This window comes from Dendrobates tinctorius, unplaced genomic scaffold (assembly GCF_039654945.1).
Source record: "Dendrobates tinctorius isolate UK_male_01 unplaced genomic scaffold, ASM3965494v1 ptg000016l, whole genome shotgun sequence".
NCBI lineage: Eukaryota > Metazoa > Chordata > Amphibia > Anura > Dendrobatidae > Dendrobates > Dendrobates tinctorius.
In genome coordinates this window covers 74,463,655-74,478,827 of record NW_027361684.1, presented here as the reverse complement: position 1 = coordinate 74,478,827, position 15,173 = coordinate 74,463,655, and positions in this window count along the sequence as shown.

Genomic DNA, 15,173 nt, shown 5'->3' with positions numbered 1-15,173 from the left:
CGTTATCACCCCCTTAGTTAGGGAAAAATAATAAAATTTAAAAAATGTATTTATTTCCATTTTCCCATTAGGGTTAGGGCTAGGGTTAGGGTTAGGGCTAGGGTTAGGGCTAGGGTTATGGTTAGGGCTAGGGTTAGGGTTAGGGTTAGAATTGGGAGTTTCCACTATTTGCGCACATCAGGTGCTCTCCAAACGCAACATGGCGTCTGATCTCAATTCCAGCCAATTCTGCGTTGAAAAAGTCAAATGGTGCTCCTTCCCTTCCAAGCTCTGCCATGCACCCAAACAGTGTTTTACCCCCTCATATGGGGTATCAGCCTACTCAGGACAATTTGCAAAACAACTTTTGGGGTCCTATTTCTCCTGTTGCCCTTAGGAAAATAAAAATTTTGGGGCAAAAATATCATTTTTGTGGAAAAAAAATTATTTTTTATTTTCACGCCTGGGCGTTAAAAACTTCTGTGAAGCACTTGGGGGTTCAAAGTTCTCACCACACATCTAGATAAGTTCCTTGGGGGGTCTAGTTTCCAAAATGGTGTCAATTGTGGGGGGTTTCCACTGTTTTGGTGCATCAGGGGCTTTCCAAACGCGACATGGTGTCCGATCTCAATTCCAGCCAAAAAAGTCAAATGGCGCTGCTTGCCTTCCGAGCTCTGCCATGTGCCCAAATAGTCATTTACACCCACATGTGGGGTATCATCGTACTCAGGACAAATTGCACAATAACTTTTAGGGTCCTGTACCCTTGGGAAAATAAAAATTGGGGGTGAAAAGATCATTTTGTGGAAAAAATATGATTTTTTAATTGTACCGCTGTACATTATAAACTTCTGTGAAGCCCTTGTAGGTTAAAAGTTCTCACCACATATCTAGATAAGTTCCTTAGGGGGTCTAGTTTCAAAAATGGGGTCACTTGTGGGGGGTTTCCACTGTTTAGGTACACCAGGGGCTCTCCAAACGCGACATGGCGTCCGATCAGAATTCCAGCCAATTTTGCATTGAAAAAGTCAAACGGCGCTCCTTCCCTTCTGAGCTCTGCCATGCGCTGAAACAGTGGTTCCCCCCCACATATCAGGTATCAGCGTACTCAGGACAAATTGCACAATAATTTTTGCAGTCCAATTTCTCCTTTTACACTTGGTAAAATAAAGAAAATTGAACCTGAAGTAATTTTTTTTGTGAAAAAAAGGTAAATGTTAATTTTTTTTAAATATTCAAAAAATTCCTGTGATGCACCTGAAGGGTTAATAAACTCCTTGAATGTGGTTTTAAGCACCTTAAGGGGTGCAGTTTTTAGAATGGTGTCACTTTTGGGTATTTTCTATCATATAGACCCCTCAAAGTGGCTTCAAATGTGATGTGGTCCGTAAAAATAAAATGGTGTTGCAAAAATGAGAGATCGCTGGTCAACTTTTAACCCTTATATCTTACTAACAAATAAAAATTTTGGTTCCAAAATTGTGCTGATGTAAAGTAAACATGTGGGAAATGTTACTTATTAACTTTTTTGTGTGCCATATCTCTGTGATTTAAGGGCATAAAAATTCAAAGTTGGAAAATTGCAGAATTTTCAAAATTTTCGCCAAATTTCTGTTTTTCTCACAAATAAACGCAAGTTATATGAATGAAATTTTACCACTACCATGAAGTACAATATGTCATGAGAAAACAATGTCAGAATCACTGGGATCCATGGAAGCGTTCCAGAGTTATGACCTCATAAAAGGACAGTGGTCAGAATTGTAAAAATTGGCCCGGGAGTTAACGTGCAAACCACCCTTGGTAGTGAAGGGGTTAATATGAACATACTAACATTAACATAAACACATATTAATAATGTGGCAACATATGCAAAATTTATGTGCTACCAAACAGATGCTGATGGTTTCCATACAGAATGAAAAAAAATTGTATTTGGTATTAAAGGGAATTCATGGGAATGGAATTCTTTGTGTACCTACTATGGAAACTATCACACAACTTATCTTAAATAAGACCTATAAGTGGATGCAAAAGTTTGTGAAGTAAAAGTAGACAAGAAAATGTAAAACCTTAAATTCATATAAAAAGTAAAATGAAAAATAAAAAAACTATCAAATTTAGAGAGAATAGTTGCGGCCATTTAAACAAACAAGGATATGATTATACAGTAGTTGGATATCAGCAAGAATCAACAATACAAATAAATGAAAATAAGACATAGTTACATCAGATTATCTAAACCTTAACAGCTATTTACACAGCAGGAGAAAACAACTGATTTTTAATAAAGGGAGAGGTATAAATGAAAAATAAATGAAAAATGTATAAAAATGATCATAACGTCATTACTGCAAGAAGTGATCAGTGATGCTCAGAAAGCATGTTCGATCTCCCATCAGCTTCTCTGTGCACAAAATAAATTCTCAGCCACATTACAGGACCCTTCATTGATGGAAAATTATATGGGGGTAGGAGGACCCCTGTTCTTTTTAAAATTCCATTTTGACAATTTATTATGTACAGTGGGGAAAATAAGTATTTGATACACTGCAGATTTTCCCACCTACAAAGAATGGAGAGGTCAGTAATTGTTATCGTAGGTACACTTCAACTGTGAGAGACAGAATCTAAAAGTATAAACCAGAAAATCACATTGTATGATTTATAAATAACTAAATTGCATTTTTTTGCATCCACTTAGACCTACGCCCCCTTGTTATAGATTGCTAGTTTTAGGCTGGTTTCACACTTGCATTTTCTGCGCTGTTTTTAGCGCAAAAAAGTATGTGTTTTTTTCCCCATACTTTAACATGGGTGCGCATAGGTGCGCATACACATGCGTTTGTACGCGTTTGTATGCGCATGCTTTTTTGTAGTGTGCGCTTGGGCACACAAAATGCATCCTGTTGCATTTTTTGTGCGTCTGACTTGCCCCCAAAAAACGCATGCGCACGCAATGCGTTTTTTTACAGCAAAACACCCATTATAGTCTATGGGTGCGCATACGTGCGCATTGTAATGCGCACGTATGCGCAAAAAAAGCATGCGTTTTTTAAAAAAACGCACCAAAACCTGCAAAAAAACACACACAAATGCATGATGTGTTTTTTTCATGCGTTTGTGTGCGCAAAAAACGGGCAGCAAAAAAACGCAAGTGTGAAAGTAGCCTTAGCTTTGTAAATTCTAAGTTTTAAGTCAATTCCATAAAACAAAAAAGAGAAAAAAAATGAAAAAAATAAAAAAATATGAAAAATACCAAAAGAGCCTAAAAACAGTGTGAGATTACCCCTCCACTTAATCTTTATTTTATTAATTTATTTTACTCAGTTACCGAATTTTTCGGCGCATTGGACCATAAGATGCACCCCAAATTTTCAGAAGGAAAATGGGGAAAAAATTAATGCGTCAAATGGGGGTCCGTCTTACAATCCTGAATTCATCTTACAAAAGAGATCGGCAGCACTGGTGGCAGCAGGAGTCGGGTGATTCTTCCGGTGGTCCAATGCTGCAAGGCGGTGATCTCGATCCCATCCCAGCCTGGTGTGGCTGATGCGGTAGTTTTGGTGGTGCTCGGTGCTGCAGGGGGCTCTGTCGACATGGTGTGGCAGTTTCGCTGGTGCACAGTGCAACAGGGGGCTCCGGTGACATTATGTGAAAGCCTGAAGCCCCTGCAGTTCTATTACCTTGCCTTGATGCTGTGGCCTCTGGGAAAATGGCTCCTGGAGGTGGCACATGCGCAGATTGAGATCTCAGGGATGAGATCTCAGAGCCAAGATCTTAATCTGTGCATGCACCATCTCCGGTGGCAATTTTCCCAGAGTCCCGATGGATTACCCAGTCGTAGATTGAGATCTCGGCAACGAGATGTCGTCCCGAGATCTCAATTTGCACATGTGCCGCCTCCGGTGGCCATTTTCCCAGAGGCCACAGCATCGAGGCAACAGAACTACGGGGGCTTCGGGCTTTCATATAATGTCGCTGGAGCCCCCCGCAGCACCGAGCGCCGCTGAAACTGCCATACCAGCCTGAAATGGGAGCTAGATCATCGCCCTGCAGCATCGTACCACTTGAAGAATCACCCGACTCCTGCTGCCACCACGCTAACTATAAGTACATTTCGACTATAAGATGCACCCCCATTTTCCCAAAAAATTTTTGGGGAAAAAAGTGCATGTTATAGTCCAATAAATACGTTATATAGACATTAATTCCACATCACTTTACAGACATTATCGGCACAGCGGCTCACAATCTAATTTCTTTATCAGTACGTCTTTGAAGTGTGAGAGTAATCCAGATTACACAGAGGAAACCCATGCAAAAAAGGGTGGAAGATACAAACTCCTTGCAGCTTTTTTCTTTGGTTAGCTTTGAATCCAGGACCCCAGTGTTGCAAAGCTGCAGTGATAATCATTGAGCTGTACTTCCTCTTTCACCTATGTGCATGGCCAGCGTTAGGAGTAGGCAGACAAGGCAGCTGCCTAAGACCCCGCTCCCCCAGGGGCCCCCAGCTAGCGGCACATCAAGCAGTCAATATGGGGCCCGTGAGGCAGGGGGCCCCACCTGCTGCCAGCGCCGACTCCCCCGCCACCACATTGAACTGTACCAGTGTCAGTTCAAAGCAATGATGGAGGAGAGAGCATCAGCTGACGCTCCCTCTCCCATCATTCCCCGCTCTGCTTCTGACACAGCGGGTGAGCGATGATGTCATTGTGCTCTCACTGTGTGCCAGGCAGAGCAGGAGTCAGAAGTCGGGAGCAGCATGGGCTATTCTCATAGAATCGTAGAGTTGGAAGGGACCTCCTGGGCCATCTGGTCCAACCCCCTGCTCAAAGCAGGATTCGCTAAATCATCCCAGTTAGATGTCTGTCCAGCCTCTGTTTGAAGACTTCCATTGAAGGAGAACTCACCACTTCTCGTGGCAGCCTGTTCCACTCATTGATCACTCTAACTGTCAAAAAGTTTTTTCTAATATCTAATCTGTGTCTCCTCCCATTCAGCTTCATCCCATTGCTTCTAGTCTTTCCTTGTGCAAATGAGAATAAAGTTGATCCTTCAACAATGTGACAGCCCTTTAGATATTTGTAGACAGCTATTAAGTCTCCTCTCAGTCTTCTCTTTTGCAAACTAAACATTCCCAAATCCTGCAACCTTTCCTCATAAGACAGGGTTTGCAGACCGGTCACCATTCTGGTCGCTCTTTTCTGAACTTGCTCCAGTTTGTTGATGTCTTTTTTAAAATGTGGTGCCCAAAATTGGACACAATATTCCAGATGAGGTCTGACCAAAGAGGAGTAGAGGGAAATAATTACTTCACGTGATCTAGACTGTATGCTTCTGTTAATACATCCTAGAATTTCATTTACCTTTTTTGCTGCTGCATCACACTGTTGACTCATAATCAGTCTGTGATCTATTAGTATACCCAAGTCTTTTTCACATGTGCTGTCACTTAGCCCTATTCCTCCCATTCTATATATGCTTTTTTCATTTTTATTGCCCAGATGTAGTACTTTGCATTTCTCCCTGTTAAAAACCATTCTGTTAGTTGCTGCCCACTTCTCCAGTTTATTTAAATCTTTTTGAATCCTCTCTCTCTCTTCTCTAGTATTAGCTATCCCTCCTAGCTTTGTGTCATCAGCAAATTTAATCAGTTTACCCTCAATTCCTTCATCTAAATCGTTGATAAAGATGTTGAACAATACAGGGCCCAGGACAGAGCTGTGCTATATACCATGGTGGCCTGTGCTATATACCATGGTGGCCTGTGCTATATACCATGGTGGGCTGTGCTATATACCATGTTGGGCTGTGTTATATACCATGTGGTGCTGGGCTACATACCATGTGGGGCTGTGCTATATACCATGTGGGGCTGGGCTATATACCATGTGGTACTGGGCTATATACTATGCGGATGTGTTATATACCATGGTGGTACATTTTACATTATATTCTATATTCTTCTATGGAGGAGGCTGTGTTATATAATATGGGGGATACATTATATTCTATGGGGAGGTGGGCTGTATTATATTCTGTTTGGGGCTACATTATATTCTATGGGGGGCTGTATTATATTTATTATATTCTATGGAGTGTGATTGCATCATTCTCTATGAGGGGGCTACATTACATTATATGAGGAGGCTACATTGTATTCTATGGGGGCTAGATTATATTGCATTTCTGGCTTCATTATACTATGAGGGGGGCTACATTATATTCTATGGGGGCTGCATTATACTATATGAGGAAGGCTACATTGTATTTTATGGAGGGGCTACATTATACTATATAAAAGGCTGCATTATACTCCATGAGGGGGTTGCCATATATTCTATGGAGGGGCTACATTATACTATGAGGGGGGCTGCATTATATTCTATGGGGGTTACATTATATTCTGTGGAGTGGCTGCATTATTCCCTAAGGGGTGGCTGCATTATACTATTAGAGAAGGGCTGCATTATATGCTAAGGGGGTTACATTATATTGTATGTCTGGGCTGCATTATACTCTGTGGGGTGGCTGCATTATGCTCTGTGGGGTGGCTGCATTACACTATATGTGGACTGCATTATACTGTATTGAGGACTATGGGGAATACATTATATGACAAAATATGGGGTGCATTTATATTATGGGAATTGTACTACATGGATGACTATGGCAGTGTATTATACTATATGGAGAACTATGAGGAGTGTATTATACTATATGGAGGACTGAGCAGTGTATTTTAATATATGGAGGGCTATGGGGAGTGTATTATACTATATGGAGGACTGAGGAGTATATTATACTATATGGAGGACTATGGGGCAGATTATATTATATGGAGGACGATGGGGTGTAAACTGTAGACGTGCTGCTGATAACATGATACTGTATGGTTATCTGTTAGTGATCCAATAGTGATCATTCTGTCCCCATCATTTTTTCTCAGACGGTGGAAAGAGGCCTGGAAACAAGTGTTGAACGACTTCAATATTGTTGATCACACTCATTTAGCATCCTGAACTCAGCGCATGTACAGTTGTGGCCAAAAGTATTGACACCCCTGCAATTCTGTCAGATAATACTCAGTTTCTTCCTGAAAATGATTGCAAACACAAATTCTTTGGTATTATTATCTTCATTTAATTTGTCTTAAATGAAAAAACACAAAAAGAATTGTCCTAAAGCCAAATTGGATATAATTCCACACCAAACATAAAAAAGAGGGTGGACAAAAGTATTGGCACTGTTCGAAAAATCATGTGATGCTTCTCTAATTTGTGTAATTAACAGCACCTGTAACTTACCTGTGGCACCTAACAGGTGTTGGCAATAACTGAATCACACTTGCAGCCAGTTGACATGGATTAAAGATGACTCAACCTCTGTCCTGTGTCCTTGTGTGTACCACATTGACCATGGAGAAAAGAAAGAAGACCAAAGAACTGTCTGAGGATTTGAGAAATCAAATTGTGAGGAAGCATGAGCAATCTCAAGGCTACAAGTCCATCTCAAAAGACCTGAATGTTCCTGTGTCTACCGTGCGCAGTGTCATCAAGAAGTTTGAAGCCCCTGGCACTGTGGCTAACCTCCCTAGATGTGGACGGAAAAGAAAAATTGACAAGAGATTTCAACACAAGATTGTGCGGATGTTGGATAAAGAACCTCGACTAACATCCAAACAAGTTCAAGCTGCCCTGCAGTCCGAGGGTACGACAGTGTCAACCCGTACTATCCGTCAGCATCTGAATGAAAGGGGACTGTATGGTAGGAGACCCAGGAAGACCCCACTTCTTACCCCGAGACATAAAAAAGCCAGGCTGGAGTTTGCCAAACCTTACCTGAAAAAGCCTATAACGTTTTGGAAGAATGTTCTCTGGTCAGATGAGACAAAAGTAGAGCTTTTTGGGCAAAGGCATCAACATAGAGTTTACAGGAGAAAAAAACAGGCATTCAAAGAAAAGAATACGGTCCCTACAGTCAAACATGGCGGAGGTTCCCTGATGTTTTGGGGTTGCTTTGCTACCTCTGGCACTGGACTGCTTGACCATGTACATGGCATTATGAAGTCTGAAGACTACCAACAAATTTTGCAGCATAATGTAGGGCACAGTGTGAGAAAGCTGGGTCTCCCTCAGAGGTCATGGGTCTTCCAGCAGGACAATGACCCAAAACACACTTCAAAAAGCACTAGAAAATGGTTTGAGAGAAAGCACTGGAGACTTCGAAGGTGGCCAGCAATGAGTCCAGACCTGAATCCCATAGAACACCTGTCGAGAGATCTAAAAATGGCAGTTTGGAGAAGGCACCCTGCAAATATCAGGGACCTGGAGCAGTTTGCCAAAGAAGAATGGTCTAAAATTCCAGCAGAGCATTGTAAGAAACTCATTGATGGTTACCTGAAGCGGTTGGTCGCTGTTATTTTGGCTAAAGGTTGTGCAACCAAGTATTAGGCTGAGGGTGCCAATACTTTTGTCTGGCCCATTTTTGAAGTTTTGTGTGAAATGATCAATGTTTTGCTTTTTGCTTCATTCTCTTTTGTGTTTTTTCATTTATGACAAATTAAATGAAGATAATAATACCAAAGAATTTGTGATTGCAATCATTTTCAGGAAGAAACTGAGTATTATCTGACAGAATTGCAGGGGTGTCAATACTTTTGGCCACAACTGTAAATACAATCGAAATGCTTCTGTGTGATGTGCAATATGTTAGCATTTGGGGCCCCATTTTAAACTTTGCCTAGGACCCCACTTTGCCTAAAACCGGCCCTGCCTATATGTCCACCTCCTCCTCCACTTGGACCTGTTCCTCCTCAAGATTATTATTTTTTATTTCTGCTCTGCTTAGCATAGGGACAGGTTGCAGAGGGACATTGTTAGGTTTTGCTTGTGTGTGCAGTTTTCAAAATACACTCTCTATATGTACTTTTCACTCATGTCTGTGATTGTACAGTGCATAACCAAAAGTTTTTATAATCATCAACTGTGTCAGTGAAAGTGATGTGCATCTAAATATATTTTAATACTCTTATGCAATCATGTATTTGATATAACTGTGGCAAAAGCAGCTGTGTGTATTCTTTAATCCATATCTGTAGGAGTACTGTGCCTTTAAGTCACGCTATGTACCCTGCAATCCTGCCTGTGAGGGTACTGTGAAAATTAGATATTGGCGCACACTATGAGTTTCACTAATGGAGGTGCCAATTGAGGGGATTGGTGAGATCCCTCGTAGATCATGTAGAATAAATATCAATTGCACTCTCATTTTGAATGCAAACAAGATTACTATTAAAGTTCAAAACATAGGAGCAACCTTTGAATGTCAACGCTTTTCCCTCGACTTAACAAATCACACCTAAAGGGAAGAGAAATGCCTTTCTAGAAGAGAAGACCTACTGAGTGGTATGACATACCTATTTTTATGACTCTGTGCTTCTTTGTACGACTCTATGCTTATTCTATGTTTCTTATGATTCTGTACTTCTTCTATGCTTCTTTTACAATGTCTAATAAACACTAATTTTTATCTGGAAGGTGGTGCTGGATAATATCCTTTCTTCCTCTATCAGAACTTTGTAAGAGTGTATGTATTCATTAGAGCAGCAGATAATGAGAGATTGGAGGTTGTTTTTCAAGACCGAGAACTACCTACAAAAAGCACATCACATACTGTAGTATCAAATGACACATACAATGAGAAAATATCTTGGGATCCATCAAATACTCATCGGACGGATTTTAATCAATTCATAAAATAAATGTGAATTACAATACATAAATACAAGTGAGCTGAATTTTTTTATAATCTCTGAATCATAATTACTGCTTTTCTATCATCTTCCCAAAATTAATGAACGATTCCATAATCCCTTTGGTTGACCAGTCATCTCCAAAACTAGTTTTTCACAAACAATTTCTTTCATTTTATTGATATGCATCTCCAAGGGCACGTTTGCTCATAGCCATCAAATTTGAAGGATAGTATTCGCAAAATATAGATTTTCACTATCCTGATGAAAAAAGGTTATTTATTAGCCACAAGTGATGCTATAGCATTATAACATTGCCCATGACTTGGGCATCAAAGCCGAAAATCATTTTTGGGATTTATACATTTCATTTTAATCCTTAATGTTTTTATTTGAGACACACATTTACAAACAGATGCATGTGACTGTGATGAGGACGTAATGCACCCTTAGTTATGTATATCTATTTATGGAGTACTTTGAGTCACCTTGCATCGAAAAAAACCCTACATTTTTCTGATGAAGTACTGCATTATAAAACATGTATAGCTGATTTATTTATAATAAGGAATGGAACAGAGCCAGAAATAATGCATTTTATTTTATAATTAAACACCCACCTAAGGTATCCACTGTACTCAAAAGATGTCTACAGAAATGGTGAATTTCTTGGATTTAATAGTGTTTCATAACAATGATCAATTTACTTATAAACATTAAAAAAATATATATTAGAGATGATCTAATTGATTTGACACAAATTGAATTTGATTTGAGTTTCCTGAAATTCCACCAAATTTGATTTGTGTGAATCACTAAAGTGTGTTGGTAACCATTTTACGCATTGTAGCAGATTGCATTTATCACAGTCTGCTACATGGACTTCCCCATCAAAGCTCTCTCCTCACTCTCTCCTCTGTCTCTCTCTCCTCTTTTTTCTCTCTCATTCTCTCAGTGCTAACCGCCCTATACATGTTAAAATAGTGAGTCCTATAAAAAGCTTCTCATTTATTCTCCACACTAAAAATCTATTATTGTAACCTATTTTATCAGTAGCTAGTTCCCACTTATCGTTCCTCTTGCAGCTATAATTCCATACGTTTTGAAGGTCTACCATCTATAAATATAATTGCCTTAAATTGTCCGTCATCCCCTTCCTTCTGGATGTCCCCAAATCCCACAATCCACCGCGCAGCACCGGAAGTACACCGACCGCCATTTTGGAACACCCAAGTGATGCTGCTCAGATCCAGGACGCAGCTGCGATCCGAACGCCACTGCGATCTCAACCGCCGCTCGGATCCAGGGCGCTGCTGCGATCCCGACTGCCGCTGCGATCCCGACTGCCGCTCTTATCCCAGCCACCGCTCGGATCCAGGCCTCTGCTGCCATCACGAGGCTGTGAAAGGTGTGTAATGAGGGGGTATAATGAGAGTGGTATAATGAAGGGGGTATAATGAGAGTGTGCAATGAGGGGGTGTAATGAGAGGGTGTAATGAGGGGTGAGTAATGAGAGGGATGCCACCGCTGGACCCCCGCCAGGACCCACTTCCTGACTACATGCGCTGGATCCTGCCGCTGCCCGCCCACTCACCTCCATGCAGTCACAGCCAGCAGGAAAGACAGGCTTGAGGCCTGTGCTGGAGATTGAGTGCGGCCACCCTATGGTGGCGCAGCACACCATCTCCAGCACAGGCCGCAAAACACCATCTTTCCTGCCAGATGTGAGAGGGGTGTAACAAGAGGATGTAATGAGGGGGGAGTAATGAGAGGGATGCACCGCCGGACTCCCTGGCCAGGACCCACCGCCTGACTACACACGCCAGATCCTGCCGCTGCCTGCCCACCCACCTCCGTGCAGTCACAGCCGCCAGGAAAGACCGAGGCTTGAGGCCTGGGCTGGAGATTGGGTGCAGCCACCCTCTGATGGCGCCGCACACCATCTCCAGCACAGGCCCATCTCCTGCCGGTTGTGACTGCACAGAAGTAGGTGGGCTGCCACCCACAGTGCCACAAAGCTGTCCCCCTCATGATGTTACTGCCCTCCCGATGCAATAGCATAGGGCACACATCTAGTGTTACATAATTACTATGTTGAAAAACATAATTTAATAGCCGCTGGTAACCGATCCATGCTGTAGATTAGTTGAAAATACAATAGTGATGAGCACAACTAAAAAAACATTAATTTCATTAAACATCAAGCCATAAAAAACATAAAGAAAATAATATACACACTGACATCCACTGTATACAGTAAGCAAGTGGTCAAATGCTATAAATAAAAAATAATACATACAATACAGATGACCTGGCAATTAATCAACAAATGGGAGAAACCATGTAAAAAATAATCAACAAAATAAATAATGATCACCAGTGATTGTATATCTAACCTAAACTAAATGTCAAGTAGATATGATAGTCATAATAGCAAAAGCTGTGTAAGTCACAAGCTAGGGGAAAGAATCAATACGTCCAGGATGTACAGATTAACGCATTAATGCACATCAAATGCGGCCAGTTAGATAAAAAAAACCATTAATATGGTGCAAATAAAGCAATGTAATGATTCTACCCCTCAGTGTGTCTTAAGACACAGTGATTGACCGCTCAGTTGTCCAGTCTGGTGCTGGGACATGCTGAGCTGTCTTTGTTTTGGTTGACAGATCAGCCATCCAATCTGAAATTGGGAGGTGCTGAGTTCTCATCAGGTGCTCCCTTTTCCCGTGATCGCTCAGCTACTTAACTGGGCTGGCAATCTCAGATACTTGCAAGTTGTAGCTTCAGCTCAGTGTGGTTTGCTTCCTCTTTGCCTAGTACTTTGCTTGTAGATCTATTACTGCCTGACCTTGGACCTTATTCTGACAATGCATTCATTTAACCCCTTTGCTTTGATCCACTAGCTTCCTGGTATTTTGACATCGGACTGTTACCTGAATAGGCTTTTGTCTCTTCCCTCTCTTTATGATGTATTCTCCTGGCACTAGACCTCAGACTCCTTGACTATTCTGACTCATGACTTTTCTGAGAGAAATAACTCAGCATCACACATGGTCAGAGAACCAAAGAAAATATAGTGAAATTTAAATAGAAAAAAAGCAAAAGCCAAATGTCAAGAAGCCGAACTCTGCAGGTATTGCTGAATGTCACAGCTTTGTCAGGGGAAGTGTCTTCTGTATTGTATGTATTATTTGTTATTTATAATATTTTCTCATTTTCTGACTATATACAGTGGATGTCAGTGTGTGTATATTAATTTTTCAATGTTTTCAATTCCTTTGTATTTGTCTTGTTTAATAAAATTAATATTTTTTAGGTGTGCTCATCACTATTATCTTGCTTTTCCTTTGGCTATGGTTCTCTTCGATACATGATCTGGCACCCTGACCCATATTATTGGTTGTGCACCCATCCCTTTTTTGTCATAGACTAGTTGGAAAGGTGGGTTCTTGGCAGCTTCTCCCTTCCTGAGTGTGTGGGTAAATCTTATAGAGAAGGGCAGTGTGGGAGGAGTTTCTGAGAGTGGCAGTGTGGGGAATATTATGGAAAGAGATAGTGTAGATGGATATTATGGAAAGGGGCAGTGTTAGAGTGTGCGTGCATGGAGAAGGAATTATTTATTTAGCTTCACAGCATAGGGAAGATAATTTTATTTAGAAGCATTATAATGACACTGGTATATTTAAGGGCACTGTGTCGGGATGTGCTGCAATAGACCTGTAATATCCCTGCCAGCATCACTGCATGACTTGCTATCTTCTATCTTACTCACCACTCTGGGCCATGCTGTGAGTTCTGTCCTCTGCCTGCTCCATGCTGTGAACCTCAAGCCCTTGCTTGCTGCATACTTCCTGGCTGTATGCTTAGGGTGGCAGCGCCGGCACTTCCTGAGTCTTATAGAGACAGTGTGCACACTCTTAATTTATCCCCAGCCTATTAACAATTGGTATCAGGTACTTAAGGCATTTCCACCCATAGGGAGATGCCTGAGTAACAAACTATCAGTTCGTACTTTGCTACTGAGTTGCCAAATCCCATCCTGTTTCTGCCTTCCAGGGGGCTGCATATGCAGGCCCGAATCATTCTTCCTGAACCTGTTTCCGTGTCTTTCCTTGTCTGTACTAAGTCCGTTTCTTGTACCTGTTTGTATCCTTGCCTGTTTCCTTCCATTCTCAGCTGGGTGTATCCTTGTGTCTACTCCTTCAGCTCTGCTCTCTGCTCCATGCCCTGCGGCTCTGCTTTGCTCTCCATTCCGTGCCCTGCGGCTATGCTCTGCTCTCAGCTCTGCGCCCTGATGCTCTGCTCTGCTCTCTGCTCCATACCCTGCAGCTCTGCTCTGCTCTGCTCTCCACTCTGCAGCCTGGGGCTTCGCTCTGCTCACCACTGCACTTTGTGGTTCCGCCTTGTTCCCATTCTGCACCTTGCGGTTCTGCTCTGCGCCTGTTCTACACCTTGCGGTTCTGCTCTGCTCCCGTTCTGCACCTTGCAGTTCTACTCTGCTCCTGTTCTGCACCTTGCAGTTCTGCTCTGCTCCTGTCTGGGGCCCTGCAGTTCTTGGTCCTTCTAGTCTGAACTGGTTCCTAACAGTTCCTGTCCCTCCATTCTGAACTGGTTCCTACCTGCTCCCTTATCTTACTCGTACTTGTCTGTGTTCCTGTCCGTTCCTGTAATGGTTCTGGTTCCACCAGTCTGATCTGTGCCTGCCTGTCAGAGTGCCAGCTGTGTGCGCCTGCCTGCCAGAGTAAAATGCAAAGAAAAATGAATATTTTTTTTTACCTTTGTGTACATTTGTACATAATTTATGACGGAATTTGACAAGTAGATTGTTCCAAATTATTTGGGAACCAACAACAGATTTTTGGTGGATGTAGGATTTCAAAATATCCTTTTGTCTTACTAATCACACACTTTGACAATTATAATAATAATAATCTTTACTTATATAGCGCCAATATATCCTGCTTTGCTTTACAGTTTAACAGTTTCAAAACACAAGTCATAAATAACAACTTTAACAATACAATAATCAAAGCAAAATAAGATGACCCTGATCGTGAGAGCCTACAATCTACAATGAGGTGGGGGAGATACAAACCACAGGTGTGTAATTACAGTGGTGTATTTACAATGATGGTCCAGCCATCTTGAGGGAGTGAGGGATAGATGGAAATCGTGAATGGGCTACACATGCACACTTACATATAAAATGACTTTGATTAGTGAACGTGATAGGCTGTGCTGAACAAATGTGTTTTGAGGGAGCGCCTAAAGCTATGCAAATTGTGGATAGTCCTAATTTCTTGGGGTAGAGCATTTCATAGGATTCGCGCAGCGCCGGAGAAGTCTTGAAGTCAGGAGTGGGAGGTACAGATTAGTGCAGAGGTTAGTAGAAAGTCGTTTGCAGAGCGCAGCGGTCAGATAGGCCGATAGACAG